We start from the raw sequence: 15,000 nt of genomic DNA, 5'->3' as shown, positions 1-15,000 counted from the left end.
AAGGAATAGCACCCCTATTCCCTATTTACAAGCCCCTCTGTTCCCTAAATACAAGCACCCCTACTCCATATTTACAAGCAACCCTATTCCCTATTTACAAGCACCCCTAATACCCTATTTTACAAGCACCCCCCTACTCCCTATTTACAAGCACCCCCTACTCCCTATTTACAAGCAACCCTACTCCTATTTACAGCACCAACTATTTCCCTATTTAAAAGCACCCTTCTCCCTATTTACAAGCACCCCCCGACTCCCTATTTAAAAGCACCCCTTCTCCCTATTTAAAAGCACCCCCTACTCCCTATTTAAAAGCACCCCTTCTCCCTATTTAAAAGCACCCCTACTCCTATTTACAAGCACCCTACTCCCTATTTACAAGCACCCCTACTCCCTATTTAAAAGCACCCCTTCTCCCTATTTAAAAGCACCCCTTCTCCCTATTTAAAAGCACCCCTACTCCCTATTTACAAGCACCCCTACTCCCTATTTAAAAGCACCCCTACTCCCTATTTACAAGCACCCCTACTCCCTATTTACAAGCACCCCTACTCCCTATTTACAAGCACCACTATTCCCTATTTAAAAGCACCCCTACTCCCTATATACAAGCAACCCTACTCCCTATTTACAAGCACCTCTGTTCCCTATATACAAGCACCCCTACTCCCTATTTACAAGCACCCCTACTCCTATTAAAAGCACCCTTCTCCCTATTTACAAGCACCACTATTCCCTATATACAAGCACCCCTACTCCCTATTTACAAGCACCCCTACTCCCTATTTACAAGCACCCCTACTCCCTATTTAAAGCCACCCCCCTACTCCCTATTTACAGCACCCCTACTCCATATTTACAAGCACCACTATTCTCTATTTACAACCACCCATACTCCATATTTACGAGCGCCCCTACTCCCTATTTACAAGCACCCCCTATTCCATATCTACAAACACCCCCCGTTGCTGCCGTAAGTGAAATAGTACGGTAGCCTTCATCAACGTATCACGAATTTTTGTTGCAACACATCCAGAAGCCTGCCTCAGTCACAGCCAGGAGTCAGCAGATTCCTTGAGGGCAGATTTTGATTGATCTTCCCTCCCTCTCATTTCACGTCGTCGTTTCTCTCGCCTCATTTTCCTCTTCTCCCTCCGATCAAAATCCCCTAAAAAAAAACCTTCTCGAGATGGAAAAGGAACAGGAAGACGAAATTGAGGAAAATTGGTCTGCGAGATCCCCCCGATATTCCCAAAATAGAAAAGTTCGAAAAGTTTGGAGCGTGCTCTGGAGACAATTCGACCGCTTTTCCAGCTCCACATCGGGCTTCTCATTTCTCTGAATGCTCTGATCAGTACGGCGTAGTTATTTTTATCGTCAAAGAATGGAGGTTCGCTTTGTATAAAACTGTTCACTTGACGCTCCCACTCACTTTTGAGAGCCATCAGCGTCTGTTTTCTATCTTTCGTAAATGCATCGAAGTCACTTTGCGAGTTTCTATCCCCCACGAATGCTGTCGATCATTGTGGAGCTATGACTTCAGCAGGTCGGATGCAACTGCCAAAATTTACTGTATTACTTGATATATTCTAATGATGTATTATATATATATATATATATATATATATATATATATATATATATATATATATATATATATAGATATATATATATAAAATGAGGTTATTCCTCATTATTCATTTGGGGGTAAACTTTTGTAACTCGAGCGTCAAGGAAAACTAATACACACAGCCGCTCTCTCTCTCTCTCTCTCTCTCTCCTCTCTCTCTCTCTCTCTCTCTCTCGCCAAGCGATCAACGGCTCGCGACCCCTCTCTCTCTCTCTCCTCTCTCTCTCTCTCTCTCTCTCCAAGCAATCTCTCTCTCTCTCTCTCTCTCCACCTCTTTCTCTCCACTCTAACAGGTATGAAAATGAGAGAGTTGCATCATAAGCAAAATACATTTATTAACAATGAACAAATAAGGAATGAATCAAGTCTTTCAGACTAACTTACTTCAAGTTACCCCACTATCAAATGTCTGTCCCATCTGGGACTCTCTGTCCCCCTAAGACTCTCGGTCCCCCTTTGCCAGACCGTCTGTTTCAAAGACAGAACACATCCCATAAGTCACACACAAGTTCAACAATCAGAGATTAAAGATTTGGATATTACTACAAACATGTCAAATAGATAACAAGACAGTCTTCGGCTAAACACTTCAAACACTCACCCCAAGCAGCCGGAACACTTAAAGCACTATATTATAAAAAAAACTCCGGTGAGCACCACGGCATCTTGCCTTCTCTCGATGACGCCTCTATCGAATCCCCTATAGACTTGCGTATCATACATTTAAAAGGAAGAGCGCACACGCACTTACGAACGCACAGTTCGTTAGCGCCTCACATTACTGGCTTCATCCAGTTTCACAAAGGCACTTTGAGAAGAGTTTCATGACCTGAGTAACATTGACTTGTCTAACTATGCAGCTTTTATCTCACGCCAATCCATAGAAAACTATTCGTCAGCTTTCTCGGGTCGTTGCTTCTGCTTCTGGTTCTTCACATTCCATAGGTCACAGCGAAACTATTGGCAAATATATTATTAACACAAAAAAACCCTAGGAAACGTAATATATATCTAAGCCTGCTACTTACTAAGTCATTTCCATTTAAATAAAAAGGTCATTAGAGCAAACTATTGCAAATAAATAGACCTCAAATAAGGTGTATTTCGATCGTCAGATGACGGGTGTTTCAAGAGAGCTGATCTCAATTTACTGGGTGTCAAGATATCTGGAAGAATATGAATGTTTCTTTTATTTTATACATTTGTCCATCTCGGATTTCATATATTATTTTCATACATATTCTCTTTTCCTTATGTCCCTCCATCATGTATATATATATATATATATATATATATATATATATATATATAATACTATATATATATATATATATATAAGAAGCTTTGATATAATATCCCTTTAGCTCAAAAACTTCAAAACAATAACCGAACACCTGGGACCCGACGTTCTGTTTCATTTTCTCCACTTTATAACCTTCGCTGTTCGCTTTTCAGTGTAGATTTTAAAAGCAAACTGATGCCTCGTTTATAAAGTGCTCTGCAATAAATGTCGTGACATTTAAATCGTGGGAAGCTAGCAGATCCTTTCACGGTATTAATCAGCTTCTGTGTGATGAGCCAACCATTTTGAATGTGGGCGTTGTTCCATGAGAGAGAGAGAGAGAGAATAAGGAGAGCATTTGTGTGTATAGGTTTTGTGCGCAAATATCAGATACTTACCCATATATATTTCAATGTTCGTGGAAAGTAAAGAACTTTTACACACACAGAGAAGTTGTGTGTATAGGGTTTGTGAGGAAATATCAGAAAACTTCCACTATACATTTTCAGGTTTCGTGGAAAAGAAAGAACTTTTACAGAAAGAGAGAGAGAGAGAGAGAGAGAGAGAGAGAGAGAGAGAGAGAGAGATGGGGGGGGCGGGGGGGGGCCCGTTTCAGAGTAGGAATGAATACGCAAAATCGAAAGAAAATTGTCCCCAATGTGCAAAGTCTCTTGCACTGAGAAATGTGGATGACATAGTATTCCCCCATCTTCTTATCTATATATCTATCTACCTAATCTAATCTATCTATCTATCTATCTGTCTGCTTCTGCAAGAGATTTACCTCCTTTAGAAAGAGTGGTTATCAGTGGTTTAGGTTTCTGTCCTCCTAATATGATTAGCAGTTATGCCTTCGACCATCGACGGGAGCTTGGATTCAAAGTCAGTGCCCCCCCCCCCCCCCCCCTCCCCACTCCCTGTGGGATTGTTCCATAATGAAATAGGGTTCATCTAATGAATAGAAGTAATGAGACAGACAGAGTATGAAATTGTTGCTAATATGAGGTATACAGTTTTTCCAACTGGCAACAAAATGACGAAATTACGATCTACTTTCACATTGAATTTATGTTGACGCAGTACTAAAATGAAAGAAAAAACAAAGCTTACATTGATAAACATATAATAGAATCACCTTTCTAGGATATATATTTTTAATAATGGGATTCAAATAACTGAAGATCCTTATATCTAGCGACCCTTTAAGTTCTGCTGGCCTTGTTACCTATGCGAATGAAGACCTCTGCTTATGTTTCTCATCTAACAAATTTATCGTTGTCCCTCAGTGGCGCGTTTGGTATGGTATTAGCGTACCACCTCGGTGACCGCGAGTTCGATGCTCGGGCATTCCACTGAGGGGTCAGAGATGTGTATTTCTGGTGATAGAAGTTCACCCTCTGTGTGGTTCGGAAGTTACGTATAAAGCCGTTGATCCAGTTGCTGAATAACCATACTGGTTCCATGCAACGTAAAAATACCATACAAACAAACAAATTTATCGTACCACATCACCTAACGCAGGAGACTTTTTACCTTAAATCGTATTTTCATCATAACTTTCTTCCATCTGACTTTCCACAATCTCTCTCCTGACAACTGATTCATTGTGCAACTGCTTTGGGGTCTTCTTCCAGTTACACCTTCCAGCCCTTTTTATTGTCAATTTCCGTTTTAGTGCTGAATAACCTCATAGGTCCCAGCGCTTGGCCTCTGGCCTAAATTTCATATTCTGCTCTTTATCAAAGTCAACGACAAAGCAGCCAAGATATTGACGTTTCCAGGAAAGGTGGTATATAAAGATTTGCTGGTTTTACCGCGCCCCAATCTCTGTCGGATTATGACTTCAGCCGGAATAGATATTGCGAGTGGATTAGATGGGTTAGATACAACATTCGAACAGAATCAGAGGCGGGTGGGGGAGAGGGAAGGTACAGACATGACAGAAGGTGAAGTTAGCCTGACTGACTTAATCTTTCGGTGTATTGCTTTAAAATCCCACACAGAGAAAAGGAGCTACATAATCTGCAATCTATCTGCGACCCATTTCACTCAACCTCCAATAGTTTAGTAACGAAATTTTGCATACCAGATCCGTATACATGCTTTTTTCACTTCACTCACAGGACTGCGGGCTGCTTTCGAAGAGCCCGTGCCAAGCGCCTCAGTGGCGCGGTCGGTATGGTGTCGGCGTACCACCTCGGTGACCACGAGTTCGATTCTCGGGCATTCCACTGAGGGGTCAGTGATGTGTATTTCTGGTGATAGAAGTTCACTCTCGACGTGGTTAGGAAGTCACGTATAAAGCCGTTGGTCCCGTTTCTGAATAACCACTGGTTCCATGCAACGTAAAAACACCCTACAAACAAGCAAGAGCCCGTGCAGCACAAGGCTGGATTATTCTGGCTAGACATAAATAGAAACTCGCAGATCTGCGTGACCACGGTAGGGCCCGAGTGCCATCAGTGTACCTTAAGCAGTGCGCTGTAGGCTTTATTTTAGGTTCTTTGCAGCATCCCTTCGGCCCCTAGTTGCGACCCCTTTTATTCCTTTTACTGTACCTCCGTTCATAGTCGCTTCCTTCCATCTTATTTTCCGCCCTCTCCTAAAAAAATATCTGTACTGTAACTTCTTTGAGAGTTTTCCTCCTGTTACGCCTTTCAAACCTTTCTCATCTCAATTTCCGTTTCTGCGCTGAATAACCTCATAGGTCACAGCGTTTAGACTTTAAACAAAATTCTATGTGCCACTCCATTCCAAGACAGCATGATAAGAAGTAGTAGACATATCTTGCCGGTGTGGACTTGAACGGCTGACTTCTAGAAAGTTATAGAAGTTTGTAAAGTAGACTGAAGACGACGGACGAAGCCTTGTCATATTTTAAGACCAAGGGTGAGTTGATTTTCTGAGACTGGTTCTCTCAGTAGTTCAATATGTTATCACAGGCAATCTGTTCATGTTTGGATTCATCATTTCTCTTCTCTTTCGAGTCTAGAGATGGCGGGGGAGAAGTATAGTTTCAAGCCTCTCTCTCTCTCTCTCTCTCTCCCTCCCTCCTCTCTCTCTCTCTCTCTCTCTCTCCCTCTCTCTCTCTCTCTCTCTCTCTCTCTCTGCAAATATGATGAGATATGATGAGACTTGGACGAATCTCTCTCTCTCTCTCTCTCTCTCTCTCTCTCTCTCTGCAAATATGATGAAATAAGATGAGACAGACGAATCTCTCTCATCTCTCTCTCTCATCTCTCTCTCTCTCTCTATCTCAAAATATGACGAAATAAGATGAGACTTGGACGATCTCTCTCTCTCTTATCTCTCTGCAAATATGATGAAATAAGATGAGACAGACGAATCTCTCTCTCTCTCTCTCTCTCTCTCTCTCTCTCTCTCTCTCTCAAAATATGATGAAATAAGATGAGACTTAGACGAATTTCTCTCTCTCTCTCTCTCTCTCTCTCTCTCTCTCTCTCTCTCTCTCTGCAAATATGATGAGATATGATGAGACTTGGACGAATCTCTCCTCTCTCTCTCTCTCTCTCTCTCTCTCTGCAAATATGATGAAATAAGATGAGACAGACGAATCTCTCTCTCTCTCTCTCTCTCTCTCTCTCTCTCTCTCTCTCTCTCTCTCTCTCTCTCAAAATATGATGAAATAAGATGAGATTCGACGAATTTCCTCTCTCTCTCTCTCTCTCTCTCTCTCTCTCTCTCTCTCCAGCAAATATGAAGAGACTTATGACGAATCTGTCTCTTTCTCTCAGTGCATAAAAGCTGAAAAGAAGGCACAGAAACTAGTGGGATACATAAAGAGGCTGTTCAAATACAAAAACAAGGAAACGGTGCTGCAGTTCTACACATCAATAGTTAGACCCCATCTTGAATATGCAGTACAGTTTTGATCACCAACACTAAGAAAAGACAAATAGATTAGAAGCAAGAGCCACAAAGCTTAATTCCATCCATCAGGCAAATAGGTTACCGAAGACGACTAGAGAGCCTGAACATGTATAACTTAGAAAGACTACGATTGCGAGGACAACTAATAGAAACATTTAAAATACTGAAGGCATAACAAAAGTAGATTGTAACCTATTCACATTAAACGAAAACCAGACAAGAAATAATGGATGGAAACTAGAACTGAAGAGACGTGGGGTAAACTGCAACCAGAAGTTGTAACAACAACTGTGTGGAAGAGTTTAAAAGAAAGCTAGACAAAATCATTAGGTTACTGTGAATACACAGTAAAACCTGCGCCTACAGATAAGTGAGCACACAATGTCTCCTCGTGTAGACTAACAAGTCTTTGAGACATCCTAATTCTTGTAACTCTCTCTCTCTCTCTCTCTCTCTCTCTCTCTCTCTCTCTCTCTCTACTGGGATTTCAGTGCAAGTGGGTGTAGCTATAAAAAAATAGGAAGCGCACAAACTCCTGTTATATTTTTAAGCTGAAAGAGCAACTCACGAATCACTCGGTAGCAATAGTTGTGTGCGTCGCAGTGCCGTTTGCACGGAGGAGACTTATTGCCAGCCTTTCGTAAAAGAGAAGTTTTTAAAAGATTCGAGAATTTATCTTCCCATTTCTGCCGGGTAGAAGGGCGCACAGGTTACGAGTTGCATCCGAGTAATGTTTTCGCTTGCTGATACGGGTGGGGTTTAAGGTACGCACAGCAAAGGGGACGGGCATAGGTGGATAAAGGGATATGGAGACAGATATCCATATGATGTAGTTAATTGTTCGCCTATTTAAAAGAACATTGAAGCATTATTATTACGAGCGAGATGAAGTCTTACTGGAAACAGGCTCATTTCCAGCGGCCTGGCTCAGCCCGGCATGGCCCAGCACAGCCCGTCAACGGCCCGGCACAACCCGACATGGCCCGGCACAGCCCGGCCCTAACGCTGTTCAAATGCTAATTTTGGTCTCATTCCGCCCAGCTTTTAAAATTCGACCCTGCCCGAGTTATGCATTGGTGTTCACTGAAGTATTACTGCCAAGCATAATGCAATAGATACCTTTCTATGTGAAGATGACACAAAATCTCACAGTATTCCCACTCATTTGACCAAATTTTTAATAACCCAATATTAACCTCAGTTTCAGGAGGTCGATAAAGAAAGGAAACCAAGTCATAGATGTCTCACGTCTTACACATTTTAATAATCAATGACGACGTGAAGCTTCTACTGCATTAATTTCCTTCATTACCTTACTGCACCTTATATATTGGATGGTATATTTGGCTGAGAAGTTTTATAGAAAATCTTAAAAAAAAAAATACGTTTTTTTGTGACCTTCGACCTGAGACGTAACCTTGTCCACTTGAGAGTGGCATTCTGACCATCTTAGATATACCAGTCAATACGTCATCGATCATCGCTGGCAATTATGAATGATCATTGGGTTCTTTTACCATAAGATCTTTTTCTGCCCAAAAGCAATAACAAATTTCTGTTGAAGTTGAGATTATACCAGCTGAAGGATCAGTTAAATGAATACTTCAGCTGAAATAGATATATCCTTTTTCATGGATAATACTATATATATATATATATATATATATATATATATATATATATATATATATATATATATACATACATACATATATATATATATATATATATATATATATATATATATATACATATACATAATTTTTTATCACATCATCGTACCATTTCTTTTCTTTTACACAAACATTAGGTAGCAAGTTCCATTTCATATCTACTTGGGTTAACTTATAATTCCCCTAAGGTACTATTTATATATATATATCAGTGTATGTGTATATATCTATAGTATACAAGAAACCAAACGAATGCAGACATTCGTATACTTCAGCAGAGATTATATGCCAATTATCCCATTCCCATATTCCATCTGTTCAAAACAAATGAGAAATCCCTCTCTGGCGAAGGCTTCAAGACGAAACATGCGACGAGCCTTTGCAAAACCGATAGAGGTTCCTTCTCTCAGTGGTAACAGAAAGCCGAGAATATCCAGCATTTGTGTTACAGTCCTCGGGATAACGACCCTCCGCTAAAAATGGATGTCGTGTGTGAGCCACTAATTCTCCAGGGGCTCTACAGAAATCATACTTGAAATGTAAATTCTGCACTGAATTTCAGCACATCGAGGATTTATACACCACATGTGTGGTTCTGTTCAGTCATTTGTGCCGAGAGCCGATATAGAGGCATCGCTGAAAAGGTTTAGATCTATAGCTGACCTATTTGGAAATTTTACGAGACTTACTTAGATGTTATGGACGTTTGGTCGTATTCCAATAAATGTGGAAGCAAAATGTCAATCTCCTTTTAAATAGCATTAAATTCTGATAGCTTTTCTATAAGTGTTTAACTAATTTGAATTTACAATTTTCATGCAGAACTCTAGTCAAGAGTCCTGACTATTACCAACAGAGAGGTTAAACTACCAGGAAAGCTTAGAGCAGTGGTTCCTAACCCATTTTTGGCCATGGCCCACCTAATCACCATTAAATTCCTCATGGCCACCTGTGGTGATATATAATTCGTATATAATCACGTGGAGGAAGCCTAAAAGCCATTAACTTGATTTAAACGTTCTCGAATTGACCCCCTTAAAAATCAAATTACGCCCAAGTTGAGAACCATTGGCTTAGAGGAAAGAAGCGACTGGCGCCTATTGAAGTGATTGATTCTCGTGCTTTTGTTTATGTCACGGCGTCAGTATAATGCCGGAGAGGGGAGAGTGACTGGTTGGGTGTATAATATTGTTTTTTTTATTTTCATCCTTTTTTTGTGTGTTGTTATTCAATTCAATAAAAGTCTGAGAAGGTGTTAATGTTTCTTTTCTCAAAGTCTTTTAAGGTTGAGGTAGGTAGACTCACAACCATCTTTTCCAAAGAAGTGACTTGCGATTGATATTTCGAGGGCCGTAACCTGAGTCTCATTATTATTATTATCAATATTACTAGCAAATATATGTATACAGAAATTATGTATGATAAATTTGTAAAGTAACTAAGTCTACGGACATAACCAGCCCGTTTCACGGTCAGTACCAGCTCCGTGGCAGTGAAATCCGTTCACACCCCAACCCACATTCGGAGGGCGCGTGAGGTAGGATGAAACCCCTTTATAAACCATCTTAGAGGTCCCCACTATAACCTTGCCATGTTCATGCCATCGGACCAGCCATGTTGCCGTGATTGAATGACAGACGGACGACAGACATATGGAACAAGCCCACCACAGGGGCAACTGACTTGAAATTCAACTTTCCAAAGAATATTAAGGTGTTCATTCGAAAGAAGTGTCAGAAGGAAATGGAAAATACAGAAAGTGGAAATCCGTCATTATAAATAAATAAACAAATAAATAAATAAGTTGAATCTTATTAAGGTGATAATGCATTTCATCGTCGCATGACTTCTAAGTTCACAGGCAGTAATGACTGACGATTGGGTTGGGTGACCTCGTGTTAGTGCTGCGTTTAATCCCGATGAATTTTTAGGTAAAATAAGATGGCAAGACATTTGCAGAAATTCTTAGTTTCAACGACTGTTTCCCTTTTCGAAGACCTCCATCTCTCTTATGTCAGTGATTTCCGTATGCGTTTACCTGTGTATTTTCTTGATTAACCCCTGTTGTGATACCACCTGTTCATAAGTGTAGTCTCTCTCTCTCTCTCTCTCTCTCTCTCTCTCTCTCTCGTTACTTTCCCCGTTTCATGCTTTAGAAAAACTGCACCTTTCATAGGTGTCTTCATACACACTATAGCTGAGAAAAATTAATTATTCTCTCTCTCTCTCTCTCTCTCTCATTACTTTCCCCAATCTTATGTTTTAGGAAACTGAATCTTTCGTAGGTGTCTTCCTACAAATTAAATGTGTGAAACATTAGTTCTCGCTCTCTCTCTCTCTCTCTCTCTCTCTCTCCCCCACAATAATGGGAAAGAGGAAAAAATAGACAAGAAAGACAAAGTCTGCAACCTTTTGAAAAGAGGGAATTGCAGATTCGGAGAAAGATGTTACTACAAACATCCTAAGGTATGTCACAACTATGAAATGTGCATACCTAGACGGCTATGAGGAATGATTGCAGAGATCTACATCCAAAAATATGCAAAAACCTAAAAGGAAGGGAAAAGGATGTAGTTCAACAGAAAATGTTTAAATATATGCACCCTGTAGCCATGAATCAAAATCAGATAAATAATCAATCAAATGATAAAATCCAAAATAAGAAAGAAACAAATAAAGAGACGAGCAAAGAATATCAGGTGAAAAAAAAACCAAGCCATCACCGTGATATGCAGTGTCAGCAAAATATTTCCAAGCATCAGCTCCAAGATACAACTTAAGAGATAAGAACTGTATTTATGATGCAAGAGGATATTGTAGATACGGAGAAAATTACAGATTCAGACACAAAATGCAATTATTATGATGAAGGAAGATCAAATATTATGGAAAAGTTGGATTTTTTAATGTCAGAATTTCTGGAAATGAAGAAAATAACAACATACCAGAACAGGAAAGAGACGTGGGAAAATCTTTATTATTACCCATATTAAAGAAGGAGAAAACACGTAAACCATCATAGTGATGAATGCGCTGGGTTTAGTTACAAGTAACTCAAAAAGAAAAATAGAGTACTTAGAAGAACTAATTGAATTGAAAAGAAAATAGATATAATGGATATAAGTGAAACCTGGTATTCCCAAGAGACTGGGAATGACGATCAATAACGGTGTTCCAAACTTATAGATCAGATAGATAGAACAGGAATAAAGGGCGAACCGCAATATATGGGAAAAAAAAGACAAAAAAACAAGGAAAAATATATGAGAAATATAGTAACTCAGAATGTGAACTTAATAGCGGTAGAATTTGAATCTGAAAAAATTAATGAACATAGTAATATATAGACCCCCTAATACTAAAGAGTTTGACAATAATAGAAAAATTGGATGATATATGTAGAAATCACAAGGACTGGGCTATTCTCCTATATGGAGACTTTAACTTTCTTTTCGTAGGCTGGAAAGAATGAATAGGAGATTGTGGTTGTATTTATACATATAAAAAAGAGAGTACTAGTAGTGCAGAAAAGCTATTAGATATGCTACTACAACACAACATTCAACAAGTAAATCACCTGCCACAGAAAGGAAAATACTTTAGACCTAGTATTGTGAACGAGGTGAATTATGTTAAAGAAATAATAGTTTATAATGCGAGTATTTCAGACCATAATGTCATAGAATTAACAGTCCATTCCAAAGCAAGTGAAAACAGAGATAAGCAAGTAATGTAAAAGTGGGAAGGATATTGGAAAATACAACTTCTACAGTAAAAGATAAAATATAAAATGGTCAGAAATAAATGAAGAATTAAAGAAAGATTGGGATAACATTTTTGTAAGTGATGACATAAGGGTAAATACGGAGATATTATATAAAATATTAGAGAAAATAGTGGATAAATATATACCAAAGAAGAAAAGTAAACATCAGTCATGCATACCAAGAGACAGAAGGATCTTGTTCCAGAAAATCAGAAAGTGGAAAAGGGTCTTGCAAAAGAAAAAAATACATGGAAAGTCATAGAACTAAAAAGTAAGATAGAAAATGCAGAACAAAAGATTATACAATCAAAAGAAAATGAAAAACGGGACTTGGAAGAAAAAACCCTAGTAAATATCAAGCAAAACCCCAAACAATTATACTCTTACGCGAAAAAGATGAATAAAAGAAGAATAGAAATAGGCCCTCTAAGAATTGAAGGGAGGTTAACGAATGAAAAAAAGGAAATATGCAACACATTGGCAGAACGATATAAGAGAGAATCCACCCCTAGAATTGATAATGAAGATAATGATATAGAAGTAAGGGACGAAAATAGTGAATATTTAGCTGACATAGATATAATGAGCTGATATTGTGCAGGCTATTATTGAAATTAAAAATGGAGCTGCTGCAGGGCCTGGTGGTGTCCCTGCTATTTTATTAAAGAAAGTAGTTCATTCTATCACAAAGCCACTTGCAATATTATTAAGACAAAGTGTAGATACAGGCAAGATTTATGATGAGCACAAATTAGCATATATTACTCCTACTTTCAAAAGTGGATCAAGACTAGAGCAATAATTATAGCCTGTGAGTCTAACATCACATATTATGAAAGTGTATGAAAGGGTAATGAAGAAAAACATTATGAAATATTTAATAAAAAAAATAATTTGTTTAATATAGGACAACATGGTTTCGTACTTGAAAAGTACACAAACCCCAAACTGTTAGTCCACCGTAGAAACATATACAAAAATATGAAAAGCAGAAATGGAACAGATGTGGTTTATCTAGACTTTGCAAAGCTTTTGACAAGGTAGACCATAAATATATTAGCGAAGAAGAAAATTAAAACATAATATAGTGGATAAAGTAGGAAGATGGTTAAAAGAATTTTTACACAACAGAAAACAGATAGTTATTGCAAACGATGAGAAATCGGATGAAGCTAAGGTAATACCGGGGTGCACAAGGTACGGTATTAGCTGCATTACTGTTTGTTATTATGATTGTAGACATAGACAGTAATGTTAACGACTCGGTAGTGTAGTAGTTTCGCCGATGACACAAGAATAGGTAGAGAAATTACTTGTGATGAAGATAGGAACGCGCTACAAAGAGACCTTAACAAAGTATACGATTGGGCAGAGGTAAATAGGATGGTATTTAACTCTGATAAATTTGAATCAATAAAATTATGGAGACAGAGAAGGAAAGTTATATGCATATAGGGGACCTAATAATGCGACAATCACAAATAAGGAAGCAGTTAAAGACCTTGGTGTGATGATGAAATAGGAACATGTTATGCAACTATCCAATAGCAATTCTATTGGCAAAATGTAAAGCAAAAATGGGAATGTTGGTACGGCACTTCAAAACAAGAAAAGCTGAACACATGATTATGCTTTATAAAACATATGTTCATAGTCCACTTGAATATTGCAATATGATATGGTACCCACACTATCAAAAGGATATTGCACAAATAAAGAGTGTACAAAGGTCCTTTACAGCTAGAATAGAAGAAGTTAAGGACCTTGGACTACTGGAAAGACTACAATCCTTAAAAATTATATAGTCTAGAAAGGAGAAGAGAATGCTACATGATAATTTAGGCAGGAAACAGATAGAAGGAATAGCCGGAAAACATCATGGAGCTAAAAATATCAGAAAGAGCAAGCAGAGGTAGATTAATAGTGCCCAAAACTATACCAGGAAAAATAAGGAAAGCACACAGGACATTAATCCACTACGCACCAGCATCGATAATGCAGCGTCTATTCAATGCGTTGCCAGCTCATCTGAGCAATATATCATGAGTGAGCGTAGATGTGTTTAAGACTAAGCTCGACAAATATCTAAGCTGCATCCCAGAACATCGAAGATTGTGGAAGATGCAAAATATACCGGAAATGCATTAGCAATTCTCTGGTAGACATTAAAGGTGCTTCACTCTGAGGACCTGAGGAAGCCCGAACGAGCTGTAAGGTCTCTCTCTCTCTCTCTCAAATGTGCAAATCTACTCAATCCAAAATCCAAGTTTTCCATAAAGCAGCCTCTGTTTTAATCTCTCTCTCTCTCTCTCTCTCTCTCTCTCTCTCTCTCTCTCTCTCAAATGTGCATTCCAGACTCCAAGTTTTCCAGAAACAGTTTCTGTTCTCATCACGGAGTACCCTTAATTTTTTTCTTTCTTTTGTTTTTTCTTTTTTTTTTTTACTTTATCTAAAGGTGCCGAGATGTTTGACATTATTTACCCACAAGAGTATTTTACACTCCTTCGCTTTTCCGTTTGAGCAACATACGTGAATAATTTCATCTCTAATGCAGTACAACCTAATAGTTACATTCCACTAGATACGAATGGAACAGTGAGCTTCTCAACCTCTCGAATTCTTCGTCCTTTTTGGATACACTTGTCACTACAAAGCCTTAGATCCCATTGTAAGAAAATATGATGTAGTTAAAGATTTCTTAGCAGGATCCGAACTCGCGTCCAAAGTATCAGAACAATGTTACGATCGATCTCGCATT

The sequence above is a fragment of the Macrobrachium nipponense genome, chromosome 32 (genome assembly GCF_015104395.2).
Source record: "Macrobrachium nipponense isolate FS-2020 chromosome 32, ASM1510439v2, whole genome shotgun sequence".
Classification (NCBI taxonomy): domain Eukaryota; kingdom Metazoa; phylum Arthropoda; class Malacostraca; order Decapoda; family Palaemonidae; genus Macrobrachium; species Macrobrachium nipponense.
The sequence above is the reverse complement of the archived record's forward strand: the minus strand, read 5'-3'. Positions refer to the sequence as shown.